The sequence below is a fragment of the Taudactylus pleione genome, unplaced genomic scaffold (assembly GCF_031769625.1).
Source record: "Taudactylus pleione unplaced genomic scaffold, aTauple2 ptg000061l, whole genome shotgun sequence".
Lineage (NCBI taxonomy): Eukaryota > Metazoa > Chordata > Amphibia > Anura > Myobatrachidae > Taudactylus > Taudactylus pleione.
The window spans coordinates 3,378,839-3,401,407 of record NW_028284463.1 but is presented as its reverse complement, the minus strand read 5'-3'; positions in this window follow the sequence as shown (position 1 = coordinate 3,401,407).

Genomic DNA, 22,569 nt, shown 5'->3' with positions numbered 1-22,569 from the left:
TGATGTTAACATTACACTATTAAAAATACAGTAGTGTCTGCACAATAAAAAAATACAAATGTGTCCTCATATACTGTGGCACTAGTTGTGGAAATTTCTTTGCACACCAAGCCCCGGCAAATCAGCCACACTGAGCATATTTTTTGCTCAAAAAATGCATTCAGTATCATATATAAAACAACTGGGAGTGACAAATCTACTTTACTAGATTGTACCGATAAATTCAGGTGCGACATTTGTACATCTACGTTTTACTGTGTCTGAGTCAGTATACAAGTATTATGATGCAGCAGACGTGGCTTTTTACCACTCCAAGTTCAGTTGTGCTTTATCTGTGACATTGTATTTGTTTAGTGCTAATCCCTGTGTGGTTAAAGTTGAAGCCCAGCATCTTTAGTACACTGTGGGCTAAATTTACTAAAGTGAGAGATTTTAGAAGTGAGTTCTAGAAGAGATGTTGCCATAGCAACCAATCAGATTCTACTTAACATTTAACCAGCAACTTCCAGAAGATAATAACTAGAATCGGGTTGGTTGGTATGGGAAACATCTCTTCTAAAATTCTCTTCTAAAAACTTTCACTTTAGTAAATTTACCCCCATGAGTGGTGTTTCACTGAGTCTGTTATGTGAACAAGATACACAATGAAAAGAAAAATATGCTGAAAATATGTTTATTTTAAATACCGTATGTATTCTAATTTTTCTCAAAGTTCTAAAATATTTAGAACAATATAATATTAGTACTTCACAGATGGCATAGTGGTTAGCATTACTGCCTCACAGCATTGAGGTCATGAGTTAAGCTCCTGTTAATGGTCTATTCATGTTCATTTTGTACAGTATATTCTCCTCCTGCTTTCATGGGTTTCCTCCGGGTGGTCTGGTTCCTCCTCACACTCCACACATATAATGCTAGGTTAATTGGATTTTAACAAAATATTAACACCAATGTGTTTGTATGCTAATAATTTTAGACTATAAGCTCCAGTGGGGAAGGGACTGAAATGAACAACATGTACAGAGAGTATAGCACTGTATAAATTAGCAGTATACATAATAATAATTATTATTATAATAGATATTTGTATAGTGCTCTTCTCCTAAAGGACTCAGAGTGCTTTACATTTGCCTTTACAGCACAAAATACAAAACTAGATTAACAAGGGACATTAGTGAAATGCTTGGGTGAATAGGTGAGTTTTGACTCTATTTTTGAAGGATTCTAGAGTGGAGGCCTCTCGAACTGTGCTGGAAAGTGAGTTCCATAGAATCAGAGCCACAAAACTGAAAGCTCGACCCCCAGATGAATTCTAGGTACTGTTAACAGTCCTTCATCAATGGACTGCAGTAATTGAGTGGGACAGTAAGGACTCAGAAGCTGCTTCAGGTACCTTGAACCCTCGTCATGTAGTGCTTTGAAAGCCAATCTTGAAAACAATTCACCATCTGACAGGCAGCCAGAGAAGGGAATAGAGAATGGGTGTCATGTGGCTGGAACAGAGCTAGTTGGTTAATAGCCTGGCAATTGCATTTTGTACCATCTGCAAGTGGTACAATTCTTTTGCTGGGAGACTTAGGTAGAGGGCATTGCATTAGTCTAGGCGTGATGATATAAATGCATGTAGGACTTTATGCAGATCTTCTGAGGGAATTAAGTGCTTGATTTTGGCTATATTCCTCATATTAAAGAATGAGAATTTGTTTGTGGCTGATACCTGATATTTAAGTGTCAAGCCACTATCCAGGACAATACCATTATTCTACACATGTTCAGTGTTTTGTAACTCTGAGCCAACAAGTCCTGTGACCTATCATAAGAACCTCTGTTTTATCTAGGATCAGTCCCAGCCAAGTGGCACTCATCCGCTCCTGGAGCTCAGCTAGGCAGCCATTAGGGTTGTTATTGTATTTGTAGTACCTGGAGCAAAGGACAGGTACAGTTGTGTATCATCTGCATAGCAGTGGTAGACCAGGCCATGACATCTGATTATTTCACCCAATGGTAGCATGAAAATGGCAAAAAGCATGGGAGATAGTATAGAACCCTGTGGGACACAGCATGGAAGTGGCAATGGTGATGAAGAGTTTACTCCAGAAGAAACTTTCTGAGCCCTGCTGGTCAGAAGTGAATTGAACCAGCTAAGGACTGTGCCATCCTGTCCAAATAAATTTTTCAGGAGCTCAATGTGAATCCCATGGTCCACTGGATCAAATGCTGCAGAGACATCCAGAAGGATTAAGATTGAACAATCATCTCTGTCTCTTGCCACCAGAAGATCATGTAGCACACATACCAGGGCTGTTTCAGTTGTACAGTATGTCTTCTCCTGAATCCTGGCTGGAATGGATCATAAATATCATGGGTAGACAGGCGGGCTTCTAGTTGTGTTGCCACCACTTTCTCAATGACCTTTCCTAAAAAAGCAAGGTTTGATACTGGTCTGTAGTTGCTCATGCAGTCAGGGTCTAAATTAGTTTTTTTAAGAAGTGGTCTCACAATTGCTTCCTTTAGTGGTTCTGGAAAAAAATAGCATTGAACTATTTTTGCAATTACAGGGCCAATCATGTCCATACACTTTATGAGAAGCTTGGTTAAAACATGGTCCAGATCACAGGTGGTGGGTCGCAGCATTCTGATAATTTTAGCTATGTCTTTTACATCTATTATGTCACAGCTGTTCCATGAAGACAGGTGGTTTACCTTGGCAGGCTTGGTAGTTTGCCACTTCTTTGATGGCATTATGGGGATTCCAGCCTGGATGGTGGATATTTTATCTGCAAAGAATTTTGCAAACTCATTGCATCTTGAATGGGAGATGGTTTCATCAAGCTACAGGCATGCTGGTGTGCAAAGCATCTCCACTGTATGGAAAAGCTGAACTGCCCTATCGTTTTCTGCCGTGGTCTTATTTGAAAGGAACTCTGTTCTCTGACGGGTGACTGCTGATTAATCTCCAATATATTTTATTAGTTTTAACTTATCCTCTAGCAGGTTAATCTTTTTACATTGTCTTTCTAGTCTACAATCCCTTTTCTTGAGTTAATTAACACTACTGTCAAACCAGGGAGCTTGACGGTGTGGCATGCGGGGTCATATATATACTTGTGGCAGATGCTTGAAGTTCCAGCAATACAATTTTAATTTTGCAATATCATGGTATGAAATTCTACACTGTATTTAAAATTATCTGAATTTATAGTTTCTGTTTTAGGCTGGGGTGGACATCAATGCATTGTGCCAGATGGTGCTTTTGATGTACAGTAAGACTAAAAGTGTTGAAGACCAAATAATGCCAGTTTATCCCATGACCAAAAGAAGAATTAGGTGCACAATTTGTGGAACAGTTTTGGAAATCTCTAATTAGTACTGTTACAATCCTCTTGCAATTGCTAGGACCGAGATGGAGGTGTTGGAGATACATGGCACATCGAAGAACAAACACAAGAAGTATAGTTAAATCATGGCAGTTTACTAAATAAATTATATGATGAACCAGTGAAAACACAACACGTCAATGGTGCAATAAGGACCTGAAACCATAGGACAGTCAATAGAATATACTGTAGGTTTACAGTCCAAACTAAAGTTGTTATATGGCCAGGAGACCTAGTAGACAGCAATGCTTGAAACATAGTGAAGAAGCATGATTGCTGGATGGCCTGGAGGGCCTAGCAGACAGCGATGCTTGAAACCAGGTATAGAAGCAGGATTGCAGTATGGCCTGGAGGGCCTAGCAGATAGCGATGCTTGCTTGAAATCTGGTGTAGAAGCAGGATTGCTGTATGACAAGGAGGGCCTAGTAGACAGTGGTTCTTGAAACATGGTGTTGAAGTAGGATTGCTGTATGGCCTGGAGGGCCTAGTAGATAGCCGTGCTTGAAGCATGGTGTTGAAGCAGGATTGCTGTTTGGCCTGAAAGGCCTAGTAGACAGCGATGCTTGAAACATGGTTTTGAAGCAGGATTGCTGTACGGCCTGAAGGGCCTAGTAGACAGCATAGCTAGAAACGTGGTTTAGAAGCAGGATAGCTGTATGGCCTGGAGGGCTCTGCAGACAGTGATGCTTGAACCGTGGTATAGAAGCAAGTTAGCTGTATAGCCTACAGGGCTCTGTAGACAGCGATGCTTGAACCGTGGTATAGAAGCAGGATAGCTGTATGACCTGGAGGCTCTGTAGACAGCGATGCTTGAACCATGGTATAGAAGCAGGATAGCTGTATGGCCTGGAGGGCCCTGAAGACAGCGTTCTTGGACCCAGGGTTACTTGGGTCACTTAAAAGCCGGTGAGCAGAATACATGCAGCATGTACAAATTATAGCTGAAAGTCTGGATGCACAGAAAGCAGGTTGCATAACCAAAAGTTCCACATGAAAACTCTATAGCCGACAGGGTGGCGACAGTCTAGGAAGTTCAAATAGGATCAGCTGCCAATCAGGCAACACTAGGAGGAAACATGTGAAATCCTCTGACGTCTGGGTCTCCTAGCAACCGGTAACTTGGAAGCATGGTCAGGTGCAGGAGGAATACTGGCAGGAGACAAGTGCTGGACTGGACTTGTAACAAGTACCTATGAAACCACTTGCGACTTGTGTGGTCACTCAAATAATGAATAACAACTTTTTGAACAGAAATTTGTGGAAGAGAACATACTAGATACAATGTATATAATTATATTCAAGTTAACAATAACAATATTATTAATTATTCAATATGTTTTGGTAATATAGCCTCATACTTATTCCAGTTATGCAGTAAGTAATGTAAAACAGTATAAGAACAACATACTATGCAATTAATTATTTCTGATACCTATGTACTGTACCTCATTTGGTCATGTACCAATAACATACACCTTTACCCGCCATTAATACTTCAGATTTAAGCCCAATGGTGAGATCTTTGTTTATTGCTGCACCGAACAACTCTGACTGGAATTTGGGCTCTATATCATAGTTATTGTATAGTTTATTTTAAAAAGTGGACTTATACTTCTGTGGGTGGGGGGTTGCAGGCTTGCCTTAGATGGCCGCCTGTACTGACTTATAGTTTATCTGTCTCTGCCATGATTTTTACAGAATAACAATGTTAATAACATGTTGTTATATTTTAACTTTTGGAAATATTCATCTGTTCCTATTTTATGTCATTATAATTAGAGATGCATGGGTTCGGTTTACTAAAATATGAACAAACCCAAACTTAGGGGCTCTGGGATGAATCAAGTTCCAGTTTGCAATCACTTTGGGTTTCCAAGTAGAACCAAGTCTTGACTCAGGTCTTCTCACTATTCAGAACTTGCAAGTTTTAGGTTGCATTTAAGTCCCGACCTTATGATTGCAGGTGCTGTGAGGTGGTCAATGTTGCCTGGAAATTACTGAAAATGAATGGTTTTGATGTTAACAATACTAAAGGAACAAAAACATGTCCAATTTAAATAATTTTAGTTGTATTTATAAATTATTAAAGAAATCCAAAACCAAAAACAAATTTGAACCAAAACACTTAAGGGTGGTTTTGCCAAAACCAAAACACGATGATGATATACTATAGTACCAAAACTAGAGATGTGCACTAACCCTCGTTTTTTGGTTTTTGATCTGTATCTCCCCTGGTTTTGGATCTGGATCGGTTTTGCCAAAACCTTACCTCCGTGTTTGTTTTTCGGTTTTGGTTTTGGATCTGGATTTTTTCTTAAAACAGTCATAAAAACAGCTAAAATCAAATAAAAAGGGCATTTTTTGTTCCTACAGTATTATTAACCTCAATAACATTTATTTCCACTCGTTTCTAGTCAATTTTGACCACCTCACAGCTCACTATATTGAATTTTTCATCTAAGCTAAGCTGCAGCAGTGGGCGGCACAAACACATGGCAGTTCAACTTCAAACATGGCACATCAGGAAACAATTTTATTATTCAAGAGAGGCCTGAGGGTGTTGGAGTATGTATGTAGTTGAAGGCAGGGCAGGGACAGGAAGGGTTGATTGGTTTTAAATGTTATTTCATTTTTTAATTCAAAAGAAAATGTATGTGGCAGAAGGGGAGGGGGGAGGCATTTACAAAAAAAAGTGATACATTCACATCATTCCTTGCCACAGAAGAATCCTTGAGTATGGCTGCTGCTGCTGGGAGTTGATTTTGTCATCCCAGAAGGGGACCAGGAAGAGTGCTTTCCCCAAAAAAACTATTGACTTAAATAATCCTTTGCAAACCTTCTATAAAGGCATTTCACAACCTGTACAGGGACAAAAAAAACATAGTTAGTTAGAGGCCTCAAAGTGCCACTTAACCAGCACAGATATGTGGATAAGTGTAAGATCTATAATTAAAGGCAGCAGTAGCAACCCTTGTCCTTGAGAGCTACCAACAGTGCATGTTTTCCAGGTCTCCTCACAGAATCACAACTATGATAATTAACTTCACCTGTGGATCTTTCTAATGTTTTGCCTAGTAATGAATACACCTGTGCACTAGCTAGGTCATCTGGAAAATGTGAGCTCTCGAGGACTGTGGTTGGCTATTCCTGATTTAAGGCCTTATGTTTATGTCTTTCTTGAGAATCCTGCACCTGCTTCTGTGGTTAGGAGTGGATTTTTATCCCAGAAGGGGACCATGAAGAGTGCTTCCAATAAACAATTGACTTAAATAAACCTTTGCAAACCTTCTGTAAAGGCATTTTCCAACCTGTACAGGGACATTAAACAAAACAGATTTAGTTAGTGGCCTTCAAACTGCTGTTGTCCCCACTGTCCACTTAACCATATCAGATATGTGAACAAGTGGAACAGAGCATTAAATACAAAATTTCAGACTTAAGGTTTAAATCTAACATTGTGTCTTTCTTGGGAATTCTTTCTTGAGTGCCATGCCTGTTTGCTGGGAGTGGAATTTTTTCATCCCAGAAGGGGAGCAGGAATATTAAGTGTGCTTTCCAAAAATAGATAAACAATTGCCTTAAATAATCCTTTGCAAACCTTCTGTTCTGTAAAGGAATTTCCCAACCTATACAGGGAAATTGAAAAAATATAGAGTTAGTTAGTGGCCTTCAAAGTGCTATTGTTCCCACTGTCCTCTTCTTAGATATGGGAACAAGTAGAACAGAGCATTAAATGCAACATTTCAGTTTAAGGTTTAAGTTTTATGTTGTGTCTGGAGATCATTTAGAAAGCAGAAAAAGAGCTCCACCACAAGTGGCAGATGACTAAACTCACCCACAAAGGTTTAATAGAAATAGAAACAACACCAGATCAGATGTTTACCCTGGAGGATCTGTCTTCATCATGGTGCCCCCAAGACCAACATTGTGCAAATTCTACCAAAAGAGAGACTGACGCCATGGCTAAACAAAAGAGTCACCTTCTGGATGTGAATTGTCTCATTTGCATGGGAAAAACCCAACCCTCAAATTAGATGAATCTCAGCCAGTGGAAAACATTGAAATCACCATTAAAAGGTCACACTGGAAGACTACAGTGTGGAGAATCTTTCTTCACAGTCAAAGGAGGCCTCAGAGAACATGAAAATTGATGCTCTATGTGCTTAACTTCAAGGGATTTCACTATCATGTTCTGCAGTGTGGAAAGGTTTCATTCACATGTTTTCTATAAAGCAGTTCAAGTTACAGCCTTCAAAGTGTCAGGCTATAAACACCCACCTTTGCCAGGAATTACCAAAGAATATCATAAACAAAGGATTCATCTGTCTGGAATTTGTCTGGGAATTCATGGATCATATCTGGCCTGAATACTCTAAGACATCCAGTGATTCTGTGTTTTGTAGCCGACTTTATTCCGACCTGACTCGCAAACTTAAATATGGAATAATGAGCACAGACAACATGGAGGCCTTTGTTATTCCACTGCCTGCATGCCAACCAATACCTCCCAGACTACACCCACTGGAGGGACCAGGTCTTGATAATGAACATCCCCATCTGTTGCTAATCCTTCTTTTTCCAAACCATCCTGGACATCCTGTCCAAAAAGGGTGAGCAGGGTACAGAAAGTGGAGCTAGATGTCCCCGATTAAATTTTTTTTTATCTATAATAGATGATGTGGAGAGAAAATAGCTTCAGATGTTGGAACAGGTGCTCCCACCTATTTGGCTTCCCTCCAGAGAACAGAGCTCTGTTCCTCAGGAAGTGTCTATGCCTGAGCTGATAGGTAGTCTCTGTCTATTAGTAAACACCCTTCAGGAGATGGCAACCCAAAATAACAACAACTATAATAAATAATGTGTCCATAACCAACCTGATCCCTTAACAGCAACATACCCCATATGGCAAACTCATAACATGACACCCTGTTTGCAGCCTCCTCTTCCTTATGACACTAATCCAGTCACCATGGTTGATCAATCAGCCATGTGTGCTCCAACAAATATTTGGCCTTCTACATTATAACATCATAATAACACATTATAACACACTAGACTTATAATCTTTGCTTTTGTTTAAGTTTTTGAATAGAACAGTTTTAGAATTTAGGATGTCCACTCTATATAGGTTTGTAAATAAATATAGGCTTTAGTTTTTTAGAGCATATAACTCTATAAGCTGTTATGATAACATTTCTGTTATGTGTAAGATAAAAAAAAAACTTTTTGTATCCCAATAACTTAAAAAAAAGTTTTCATTGCAATATTCATGCAGCCCCTTGAAAGACAGCAGCACGGCACCCCTACGCACCTACGCCAATGACAGGTGTGCCTAAAACGCACAAAAACTATTGTTTATTTTTTGGGCAGCAGCCCCTCAACAGGCAACAGCACAGCACCCCTGCACAGCTATGCCAATGACAGTGACAACAAGGTGTGGCTGACACCGTGACATGTACACAAAAAAATATATTTTAGTTTTTGGCCAGCAAGCCAGTGGCATAAGCACATCCCAGATGCCCAGAGGCAAGTTATAATTTGGTGTCCCCCTTGTCACAGCCACTGACACTGTAATGTAGCAATTTGCATGCAGACAGGCTATAGGTAGATAAAGGCAGCAGCTGATGGTCTGAGATGGAGCTCTTCATTAGTGTATGGTGGCTTCTCAGGTGCCAGGAAGGGGTGCCATGTATTGGGCGGCTGTGATGGTACACTCCAGGTACAAAGTTACAGCCCTAAGTGGGGTGAATATGTTGTGGACAATGCAGCCAGCCCCTCTATAGAAGCCAACAGCCAGCCCTTATGGACAACAGTAGTCAGCCCTAACAAAACACAACAGCACAGCACAGCTCCCAGCTCCCTCCCTCTTCACTCTCCACAGCCAGAATGAAAAATGGTAGTGTATTGCAAGACCTTTATAGAATCCAAAACCGGGAGAATCCAAAAGCGGGATGATGCCGTTTTGTCTCGTTTTCAGATCTGAGTCAGGAAAACCCGATCCAACTCATATCTGCCTTGGATCCCCATAATTCGGGTGGGTTTGTTTCTCCGGGAACCAAACCCCAGCTCATCTTTAACCAATATCACAACACAGGGATTTGCACACATCTCTAATAGTGCTATAATATTTACTAAACAGTAGGCAATTTGCACCTTAATGAATTAATACTGGGTAAGTCAATGCAGTGGTGGAACTTTTTAAGACTATATGAATCACTTTGAAACATTGAAAAGCATAGAAAAGAAGTATGATACGATTTAAAAATGAGTGTTACAAAGTTAGGGCAGTTTGAATGAGTGTTTTCGAAAATATGTATGGCACACATTCATATTATCTATGGGGCACTTACCTATTACTGTATTTATGGTGCATATTCTTATTAACTATGAGGCACTTTCTTATTTTTGTATGTATGGTACAAATTGTTATTATATATTTGGGGACATTCTAATAATGTCAGTTAATTATGTGTGGTGCACTTTCTTACTGTACACAAAAAAGGTAAAAAGGGCCAAACAACACTGTAATTAACTTTTAGAAGATAATTGTGAGTGCAGCAATGCATATAAATCTTACATCAAGTAAATACTGTATATAGTCCCCCAGTTCAGTACCATAGAAACAGATGTAAACCTCCAGCAAACTCCAAATCTTTATGCAAAGTTTTATCCTCTCCAGGTCATTTACCCAAATATAGAAGTAGATATTAGAATTACCTCAAAAAGAGGAAATAGACATGTGCACCAATAGTGTGTTATCGTAAAATGTATTAGAGCAGCACAGACAGTGTAATGGTTAGCATTAATGCCTCACAGGACTGAGGTCGTGGGTTCAATTCCCACCACGGCCCTAACTGTGTGGAGTTTGTAGATTTTCCCTGTGTTTGCGTAGGTTTCCTCTGGGTACTCCAGTTTCCTCCCACACTCCAAAAATATACTGATAGGTTAATTGGCTCCCAGAAAAATCATCCATAGTGTGTATGTGTGTGAGCATGTGTTAGGGAATATAGACTGCAAGCTCCACTAGAGTAGGGACTGATGTGAATGGGCAAATATTCTCTGTAAAGTGCTGCAGAATATCTCTGTGCTATATATATATAACTGGTAATAATGGTAATAATAATTAGAGTACTTACAAATTGGCAACAAAACTTACAATGTTGTTAAGAACATTAAACAGCATACAAGAAAACTATAAAGGCTTTGACCAAAATTAATTACTCAAATATGGCTGGAATGATCCAGTTTTAGCACTTTTTCCATACCAGGAAACAAAGAAAAATACACTGGAAACTGCCAATGTATACCAGATCCAGGCAACAGAGGTCAGGTCCTTAGCCCCAACACCAATGAATTTTGGATATGTTCCTTTATCAAGGTGTATGATTAAATGGCAAAGGGTCCTCTTATATACCCTGTCAGTGATTACTACTTCCCCTGAAGATGGAGTAATAGTTACCATTATTTCCACCAAATAAAATGACAAATTCATAAATATTCATATAATACACATGTCTAATATATATAAAATACTAACTGAAACATCCAACCATATAAATAAATAAATAAATACTATCTTTCAAAATAATTCATGAAATAAAGATCATATAGAAATCCTATACTGTCCAGTAATATAGTTATTTCCTTATTGCAAATGTAATGTATCTAAGCTCATTCCTGTACTGAGGCTTTAAGGCTGGAGTCCACTCCAGAGTTTTTAACATTAAACATTGTAAGTGTAATCCTTAAGTGTAATTATTTTCCCTGGCATGACAGGAAGTTCAGGGCTCCAACACTTCCGTTAGTTGGAACACAAAGTGGAAGTATCAAAGCATCATTTGGTATGCAAGCCGGAAGTGTATTTCTAGCATAGAAACCAGGGCAAAAACTTATTTCTTATCCCTGATTTCCAGGAAAAACAAGTGTATACATGCTAAAGAATCTATATAAAACATAAAACACATTTCAGAATATATACTATATAAAAGGGTACTAAACAACCTACAGTATCAAAAGGATCAATTATCAAAGAAAAAAAGAAAAAATCATCAACCCTAAAGGTGTCAAAGTGCACATTTAATATATTTTCCTAAGTTAGAGCCTTGCTAAATCTCCTTCTAAACCTTTAGTCCTCCATTTTTGGGTGTCTACCTCAATACCACAAAAGCATCTCAAATGTTTAGAACTGTAATAATGGTTTAAAGTGTTTTTATGTCAGCTGTTACTAAAAACCATTCTTGTTTCCATTATTCCAAAGCTAGTTTATTAATGAAGGATATAGGGGGGTTTTCAATTTGGCTGCAAAAAGCCACTATCAGTGATAATTTATCGCTGATGACATAATTTTGCCTGTTTCATTTATCCCCGTATTCAATTTCAAAGACTTTTCACCGGTGTGAAAAGTCTTTATTAAAAAGACAGGGATAACTTTTCACCATGTTTTAGATGGCAAAAAAAGGGCAGAATTGGGGTTTAGGGGTGCAGGCTTGGGAGTGTTCTATAAAAGTAATATTTTTAAAAAATATATTTTTAAAAAAATGCAAAAATATCCTCAGGACACCCCAAAAAAAGGTATTGAATTTTTGGGTAAAAATAAAAAAGGTGAACAAACTTCTAACCTAGCATAATTGATTCCTAAGGGGTTCCAAAGTATGTGGCAGGCATTTTAAAGAATGCGGCAGGTGCATTTTTGAAGAATTTAAAAAAATAATCTTAGGGACTTAAAAATATGCTTTCACATATTTTCAAGTACACCAAATTTGATGGCCACAGTTAATTTAAAAAAATAAATAAATAAATGCTTTTATTCACCTGTTCTGCACAAGCTCATTTATGCACCAACTCCCTTCAGCAGGCAAAAACGGGGGTACCCATAGTGATCCCCCATGTCTGGACATCTTTAGGTGGGTCCCAGGATGATTTCCCAAAAATTCCCTGCACTTTCCTATGCTTACTTTTCCGCTGGGTCCCATTTTCATTGGATCCTAATTGAATACTGGGATAAAGCGGGCATGTGCCTGATACTTTATCACAGAAAAATCAGCGATGATGGCGAAAAGTCCAACCTTGGACTTTTCGCCATCAAATTGAATACCCCCCATTGTATCCTTTAAATAAACAGGTGTTTCAGTAACCAAAGGTTGCAATAAATGGTCTAGATAATGAGACAGATTTGAAGTTATAGAATCAATACCCACCACAATGGGGCATCCAGTGGTTTGTTCAGATCTATATTTACCTTTGGTAAGATGTATATGACCAATATATGACATTCTACGCAGGGGTGCTTTGTGGAAACATTAGAGAAAGTAGTCAGATAGTATATGGATAAATGATCCTCAAAAAAACATAGAAAAATAAATCTCACTAAAGAGGAAAGACTATCTATTAACTTTTAAGGAAGAAGATGTGCACCAATAATTTTACTGTATGTTTGGTGCACATTCCTATGTATGGGGCATTTTGTTATTATGTATGATGCACATTATTATAATTATGTATGGGGTATATTATTATTTATGTCACACTTTCTTACTATGTATGGTGCATATTATTATTATCTATGGGACACCTACGTATTACGTTTGATACACATTATTATTATTATATTTGGGACTCTTACTTATTATGTATGTTGCACATTATTATTATGTATTGGACATTTCTTATTATGTATGATGCACATTATTATTATGTATGGGTCATTTTCTTATTATGTATGATGCACATTATTATTATGTATGGGGTATATTATTATTATTATTATTATTATTATTATTATTATTATTATTATTTATGTTGCACTTTCTTATTATGTATGGTGCACATTATTATTATGTATGGTGCACATTATTATTATTATTATCTATGGGACACATATTATGTATGATGCACATTATTATTATGTATGGGGCATTTTCCTATTATGTATGATGCACATTATTATTATGTATGTGATATATTATTATTTATGTCACACTTTCTTATTATGTATGGTGAAAATTCTTATTATCTATGGGGCATTTTCTTATTATGTATGGCGCACATTATTATTCCAGATGTGTCCTCATACACTGTGACTCTATTCATGGCAAATAGTTCTCCTTGGCGTGCCAGGTCCCTGGGGAGTTGGCCATTGGGAGCATCTTTTTCGCTCAAAATGTGCATCTTGTTTGCATAAATAAAACAACTGGGAGTGACAAATCTACATTACTAAATGTCACTGTTCAATTCAATATGCAATGTTTGTATATCTGTTTGCAATTAGTCTGAATCTGTGTACAGATCTCCAATGCAACAAGAGTGGCTTATACTCATGTAAAGTTCCATTGTGCTTCAACTGTAACTTTGTACATGTTTAAAACGAATTCCAGTGTGGTTAAAGTTGCAGCCCAGTATTTCTGATACAGGTGATGTTGTGCTGCATCTGAGACTCTCTTGGAGAGTCTCAGTCATGTTGATCCTCTCATGTCATATGGAGTATAGATGCTAGGTGTATGAGTGTATGAGGACACCTCTCTATGTGTGCTGCAGATTCTTATTACAGTATGCGTGGTGCATATTTTAGCACATGTCTATGATGTCACCCATACCATTTACATTTATTAAGATTTTTTTTATAGTGCATGAGCATTAGATTGCATTTAGTGTTTGTTGTGTTTCAGCCTTACAGTATTCCTCCTGAACATTTCTGATACTACTACTACAAAGTACCCCACAGCCCCTTTGACATCAGTGGTACTTTGTTCTCCATTACACAGCTCTGATTTCCTTCAAGCCACTTGTCACCACTACACATGCCTGGTCTCCTGGTCTGTGCTACTGCATTGATACCTGTCTGACCAGACCTTACCCAGTGGAAATTTTGCTGCAGCTGCACATGCCCCCCCATTAGCACCAGTAGCCAGACCTGCTCAAGGACCTCTTTTGTTGAGAGCCTTAATGCGGGAGCATAATCATGGCTTTGGTTGTACACAAGTTGCTGTTTTTACAAAATGGAGGTAACATCTTCAGCTGATTGATAATACTGACACACTACCCCTACTCAGCCCGTGTTCATTATCTGAGGCTTAAACGCATTTCACCAACCACCAGCAGATTAGTCACATGAAATTGTGTATATATTTCCTCAGTATATGAGAAAAGGATTATCTGCATTGCTAAATCTGAAAGTATCTCTTGAGCATACCTAAAAATGAACACCTTAATGGGTATCTGGAAAGACTATCTGGTATATTGAACTGATCAGATTTCATGTTTCACTTGTACCTAGTTGAGCATCCTCTCTAGAACTACCTTGGATCAACTGTTCACACCATTAACATATCCAAAACATTATGACAGAGAACTTTCAGATGTCTGCAGATTTATTGATATTGTATTAATGAGGGTGATGGGAATTATGTTGGTTTTCTAATGTATTGAATTTTGAGATACTATTTTATGCTGACCATTGTTTCTGTGAGTGAAGTTCTGTTTTTATATGTATTATCTCAATTTGGTCTTTTTATTGATTATTGATTGGAGTATGTTTATGTATTTATGTATGCCTTCATGCATTATTAAATATATTGAATTTTATGAAATGTTTTCCATAATGTTCCCTGTATTGTGACAACACTCTATTTTGCTGTGATTTTTCTTTGTGCTTTTATGATGGTCAGCTCCACATTAGTAGATGCAGTCCAAAACAGGGGCTTCATTTATACCCCATTGTGAATACACATACATCTATGTCTAGTGCCCCCTGTGTTCTGTTTTCTGGTTCCATTACTAATCATTTCACTCTGCTCAACTTTTTCCCTCTACCTATGCAATCTTTCCTCAAAAAACATAGCCATCGTTCTCTTTTGTTCCACCATATGAAAATTGATGTACTGTACACTTAAGAAACAACTGGTCACAAGCTGGAATTGTACTTAGAAATTGGTGTTTTGCACTTGATAAATGCACTGTAAAGACCAAAGTTTGGCAATTTTGTATTACACAGGATCCAGTCATTAAATAATATTGTTGCATTAAGAAAGTTGAACAGCTTGTGTTTTTATCCCTTTTACTATATTATTTTTTAAATATATGGACAACAAGAAAAAAAAAATATATTCATACTTTTGGTGCAGGAAGAATAAAAAAAATCATGTAAGCCAGTTGTTTCCAACCCGTAGCTCATGGCCTTAAATTTGGTAGCTCACCTATCTTCCTGGTTGCTGAATCAACTAGGATGAAGTGACCTCTGACACATGCTCCTCTGTGGCATCGACACCATGGGTGGAGCCACAGGGAAGCATGTCAGGTGATTGCTGCAGCCTCTACAGCAATCACCTGATGTGCTTCCCCGTGGTTCCACTCATGGCATCTATGCCAAAGTGTAGCGAGTGACTCCCAACCAGCCCTGCCAGAAAATCACACAGCAGCGCTGCCTATATCTTTTGCTCCTCTACTGCACATACCTCCTTCGAGCTGGTAATTAACAGTGAAATGTGCCTGTTCTTAAACTTTATTTACAAATTACAACAAAATCACTAAAATAATTAAATGTGTTGTTATTTTCTATGAAACATTCAATTGTTCGGTTATTAGCCAGATATTTTTATTAGCAGATTTTATTTTTCACAAGTAGCTCACACCTCAATTAAGATTGGCGACCACTGATGTAAGCAGTTATTGGTGGTATTTGTGACTTAGGATAATCAGAGCAACTCATCATTAGTCATTATATTAATAAAATGTATTTTCATTTTCTATGCAAGGTAATGATAGGACACACAATTGAGTCAGGTAGAGATGTACTAAACCTGATAAAATATGCAAGATTGCTCTGTAATGAATTAAGAAGTATTTTGAAAATACAGTAATATAAGTAAATGCTGATAATTCAGTCAACAGTAAGAAGAATAAATAAATTGAAAATCCTTCACTACTGAAGCTGTCTTCTAGTGATACTTTTCTCTATCAGACACTTTACACTATACTGTAAACAATATGTTAGTTAGGATTAAGGTGTTAATGTTAGGTACAATGTTAAAAATAGCTAACGACACAGTAAAGATATTGGCATGTACACTGGTGACAACATACTAATGGATTTGACAGTATGATTGTCAACCTTTTGACAGTTGACAAACCCTACTGCACCCATTCACAGCCTAAAGTATGGATTATGAGTTTAGTGATATGACAGTATGGAGCATGACATACTGCATAGTAACGTGAGACCAAGCAGCTGTTGCTGAAACCAGTGGTAATGTATGGTACAAACCGTGATTCCAATTATTTTAACATAAATAATATAAATCAACATTACAGTATCTTATATATAAAAATAACTTAAAAACAAAACTTTTTTAATGAATGTTTCTTTAGTGGTCAAAACATTTGTTACTAAACCCAGCACAAGTATAAACTAAGTCTGAATAATTAAAAGATCTTTTTTTTATTCATGTTAAAGTGCTGAAAAATCCATTGCATAAAATAAATACTATATAGTAAATGTTCATAAATATATAAATATGTGTAAAAGTTTTAGAAATAAATCACAACTTGACTAACTAAAGAACTGGTTAAAGAGAGAATGAGAGAGCAAGGTGCAAATAAGTGAAAACTTCCAATATCTTTTTCCTAGACTGTGAAGGAAAATAAGAATGAAGAATCAGACATCAGTGGAATATTTTTGCATTCTGACATATACTGATAACATGGGATACAAGAAGCTAATTTCCAGTCTATTTTTCTTAATATATCTGGTCGGAGTGCTGATGAATTCTTCTATAATCACAGTAATATCCCTGGAACCACAGTTACACAAACCAATGTTTCTATTTATCTGCAACTTGTCCATTGTAGACATATTATACACAACAATCACTGTCCCTAAGTTTCTGGATGTGTTGTTGTCAGGAAATAATATTGTATCTTTTGCACAATGCTATAGCCAGTTTTACTTATATTTTGCAGTAGGCTCTGCAGAGGAAGTTCTGTTATTCATCATGGGGTATGACCGATATGTGGCTATATGTCTCCCCTTACACTATAACCGCATCATGTGCAGGAGAAACTGTAACCTGATAACTATGGGAATATGGGTGTCTGCATATTCTAATTCATTAATATTTCTAGCCTCAGTATTAAATATGACCTCCTGTCATTCTAATACAATCCACCAGTACTTCTGTGATGGCAAATCTCTTACTATGACCTCCTGCACAAGCACAAGGCTGCTTTATATAATTACTTTAGAAATACTGTTATATGGACTATGCCCATCTTTATGCACTTTGGTGTCATATATAAATATTTTCTCCATCATCTTACAGATTAAGTCCAGTGATGGAAGAAGAAAAGCCTTCTCCACCTGCTCATCCCACCTCTTGATCATCATCCTGTACTATGCCTCTGCTCTATTAGCTTATCTGTTACCATCATACTCTGATATTCTGGATTTTGTGTTCACTGCATTCTATACAGCAGTTGTACCCATGCTAAACCCTATCATATACAGTCTACAGAACTCTGATGTAAAAAAGGCTCTGAGAAGGTTATTGGAGCAAAGACTTTATATGTAACAGGACATTAATTACAGTATTGAACAGTTCTCCACTGGCCTCTGTCTTAATTGATAGATTTAATGTAATGGTGTGAAAATTTATTTAAACTATTTTTCAGATACTATGTTGTTATCTATAACACAAATTATAGTTATATTTTTAATTAATATTATCTAGTGAAAGGTTTGTAGCCTCCCATTTACATCTACATGTGCCTTCACACATTATCAGTCTACTGTAACTATCCTATACTAAGGGGCTGTCACCTTTTTCCTTTTTGTGGTGAGAACTAGTTATTTAATGGTGAGTGTAAGTTACAGATATTTTAAATAAGGTGATGACATGGCTATAATTATAAATTGTGGAATTATGTATTATTCATTATGATTGGTGCATTGCTTAAAACTGTTGAATGCATTAATTCTTTACTCTCTATGTACAGTGACATGCACCATTTTTGTCACATTACAAATAAAATATAATAATAATAAATAATAATAATAAGTTTGAATGCCAGTAAGTAACAGGGCTAAAGTATAGTGATATTTTAGTTATGGCTATAAAAAAGTCTGTCAAGTTAATAAAAAGCTGAAGTAGCTGGATGGTCTACTGTAGTCATATTTTTAAGATGTGCAGGGCCCTGGCAATAGTTGTAAAAAAACATATACAGATAATGAGGAGAAAATACATGGCACACTATACACTATTAGACAAGTACTATAGATATCTATAGTAATTGGCTAACAGTGCTCATTGGTCAATATATTTTTCTGCTCAAACTTTAAGGGAATCAGCAATTTCCCTTCTATTGCCTGTAGTTGGTACAGTTACAGTACATCATAAGAATGGGATGAAGGCTGCTAAATACTACCTCAACATGAGCAGGGACCAGGAACTCAATCCTTTTTACTCATATTATTGGAATTTGTACTTACCAAAAACTTTTTCACATAAAGATATATTTTACCTCCAGGTTAGAGGCACAGCTATGGGTACAGTGTGTGCTCCTACCTATGCTGGCCTCTACCTGGGATGGTGGGAAAGATAATATGTCTTTATGGAAGGTCATGAGAAATACATGGATCATATCCTTATATATCTGCGGTATATAGATTACATTTTGGTACTTTGGGATGGTGAGAAAGAACTTTTAGAGGAATTCATAGATAAACTCAACAACAATTGCCTTAATCTGAAACTTACAGGGGAAGCTTTTCAATGTTCAGTGCATTTTTTGGATTTGACTATTCAATTTATGGAGGATGGTCATATCACTACTCATATATACAGAAAATTGACTGCCACCAATAGCATTATACATTTCAAGAGTTCACATTTGCCAGCAACTTTAAATAGCATACATAAAGGGGAAATGTTGAGGACAAAAAGAAACTGTTCGGAAGAGTACATTTATCAGGAAAGAGAGACTCAATTATGCAAAAGACTAACCCAGAGGGGATAAAGTAATCGATTGATTAACAACTGTTCGGAAGAGTACATTTATCAGGAAAGAGAGACTCAATTATGCAAAATACTAACCCAAAGGGGATATAGTAATCGATTGATTAAAAGAACCAGGCATAATGTTAAGTCCTCTCATAGAGAATTTCTACTGGTCCCTAAAGTCAAAATAAAGAAGGAAGAACCAGTGAGATATGTGGGGACTTTTAACAGTAAATGGCAGGACATCAACTCAATCCTACAAAAACACTGGCCAGTTCTCCTAACAGATCATGGTCTGGCCTCTATACTCCCCAATAGAGTCCAAACCAGCTGGAAATGCTCTAAAAATCTCAAGGACCTTCTGGTTCGGAGCCACTTAACTACCTATAAGAAATCAATTAATCCTTCCAATGGCTCATTTAGCTGTAAAAACTGTAAGACATGCCAATATATGATTCCAACTAAATTTTTTCATGATAACTCTGGGAAGGAATGGAATATCAAGAATTACATTAACTGCAATTCGGCTGGATGGATATATCTCTTAAAATGTCCATGTGTCAAGAAATATATTGGAAAAATGATCAGACCCTAAAGGTCAGAATATTAGAGCATATCAATAACATCAACAATGCCAGTAATGATAAAGCCAAATTCAAAACCCTTACCCCTGTGGCCAAACACTTTTTACAATACCATAGTGGTAACCCCAAGGGTTTACTGGCCTTTGGTATGAAACAGATTCAACTGGGCATGAGGGGTGTTGACTTAGACAATGAACTCCTGAAATTCAAAACAAAAATTATTTTTCTAATGAAGAGTATATATCCCTTTGGTCTCAATGAATACAATAGTTTATTGCCTTTTCTTTAAATATATGTCAAGAGTCAACCCAAGTGTACTTTCAGCCATTTGGTATATGAACGGACATACCAAATAATACCAGTTATAATTTACTGAACTGATTGTACCAATCGTCAATTAACTGTCTTTGCCCTATGTATCATCTCTTATCAGAAATAGCTACTCCTCTAATCTCATCTGTCCAGAGACTGACTTTATAATATTTCTGATATACTTCGTCTACTAATCATCACTTGAATAAAACAACATAATTGGTAAGATAACTAACAACCATGCCCAAATAGTTGGGCCATAGCCCCCCATTTTTTAAAACATCATTGATGATTAACAAAATACCTTCACTTTAGGAGGATTAGTTCATATGGAATAAATTTTATAGGTTGTGTTTTATTACAATTGTTTTTTTGTGAATCTATGAAGATATGGCCCTTGAATATGGCCGGTGGAGACTGATAAAAACAGAAATAACCACTTTTAGATCTACTATAGTAGATTCTGATCAATTAAAATCAATATACCAGTGCATCCATAACAGGTTCATAAAATCAAGTACTGTGAATTGTGTCTGAACCATGCTTGCATTATAAACGAATGTGAATTCATTACCTAGCTGGTAGAAAGATACTCTGCACTACCATGCTGGCTGGGATTAACATACAGACTTAACTGATACTCCTTTGGCAATATACGAACACCAGCTATATTCATTGAGAGAGGAGACTAATAATATTATTATCCATGTGAGCCGCAAAACGAGCGGCATGTTTTAAAGGGACTTGATGGAGAGATTATCTCCCACTAATCAGTTCATTAGTGGGTTGTGCTTAAACTATTTGAACGCAACCTTTCTATTCAACTGATAATAGGACTTTTCAGTATTACTGGCAGTAAGGTGATCATTGTAAAAATATTTAATTGACTTAGCTTTGCCGGCTCCGCAGCACTGACAATATTGCTGCCAATATGAGCTGCATAACAAGCGGCACATTGTAACATTATCTGATGGAGATATATCTTATTATACAGCTAATTGGTGGGTTGTGTTTAACCACAGGTGCGCAGCCCATTTACTTGGCTGGTAGTGTGAATATCTTCCATAAATGGCAGTAAAGTGGTCACTGCAATAAAGAGTATTTTATCCAGCCCAATTCATTGGGGAGTTAAATGCCGCGTGGTGTATACATATAGATACATAAATACTATCTTTATCCAATATTATGTTTTGAGCTGGAAGTTAACCATCATATCATAGGCAAGATCCATTCACTGTAAGGAATCTGCCATTTTATTCTGGGCATCCCTATGAATACAATAAACTGCAGCATTTATTAGGACAACAGTGCCATCTAGTGGAGTCCATATATTATATGTAACACATTTGATATGAATCAATTTGCTACATTGTTCATCCACAGATGAACTGTTATTATATATACCTCTGAAGCTTCAAGTAGTGTTATTAACTTACTTGTCACCTCAAAGATAACAGTGTTATATACACCAATCTTATTATAATATACTGCAACTATATAGGATTCACTAGTTGTCCCTTATTTGGGTGGATGTTTTATGACCAACAGGGCCGTAGCTAGGGTAGTGCGGCCGGTGCCATTGCACAGGGCACCACAAGGCAGTGGGCGCTGTTTGGTCCTGTCAAATCTCTGTTTATTATCATTCTTGCTTGTAGCTTCCTCTTATTTCATCCCCAGTATCTCCTGGCCTCTCCCATCTCTTCCCTGGCCCTTCCCCATGAATCCATGGCCCTTTTTTGGGTGCATTATGTCCCTTTGAAAAATGAGGGAGACGCCAGTGCTCTTTCTGGCACAGGGCACCAAAAAGTCTAGTTATGGCTCTGATGACCAACTTATATATACATATAATATCAAGATACTAACAGAGACACAAGACACAAGTAATTTTCATTTAATTTATTTTTAACTCATATTTTCAGTGTTTTCTTTAAATTTCATTTTATGTAAGTTTTTTGTGACCTTAATACTAATTTTCAAAGTTATATTTTATCTAAATCCAATAGTGCGCCAATTCTCTCTTGCTTAATGGCCTCTTAGGCACACTGCACCTCTTAAAATGTAATTTTTTTGTTTTACTTGCTTTAAGGTTAATAAATGTGGTTTTGTGAATTAGATTTCCAAATATTTTCTACTTGTAAATCCTAATGAAGGTCACTGATCACTTTAAGAGTGGTAGAATTGAGTTAATTAGGTGCTAATAATGATTTTATATCAGGCGCCTGACAGGCACACAGCACCCGAACCTCGGAGTCCCAGAGGTGCACCTGACACAGGGTTAAAATGTTGTTTTGCAGGATTTCAGCAGATGCA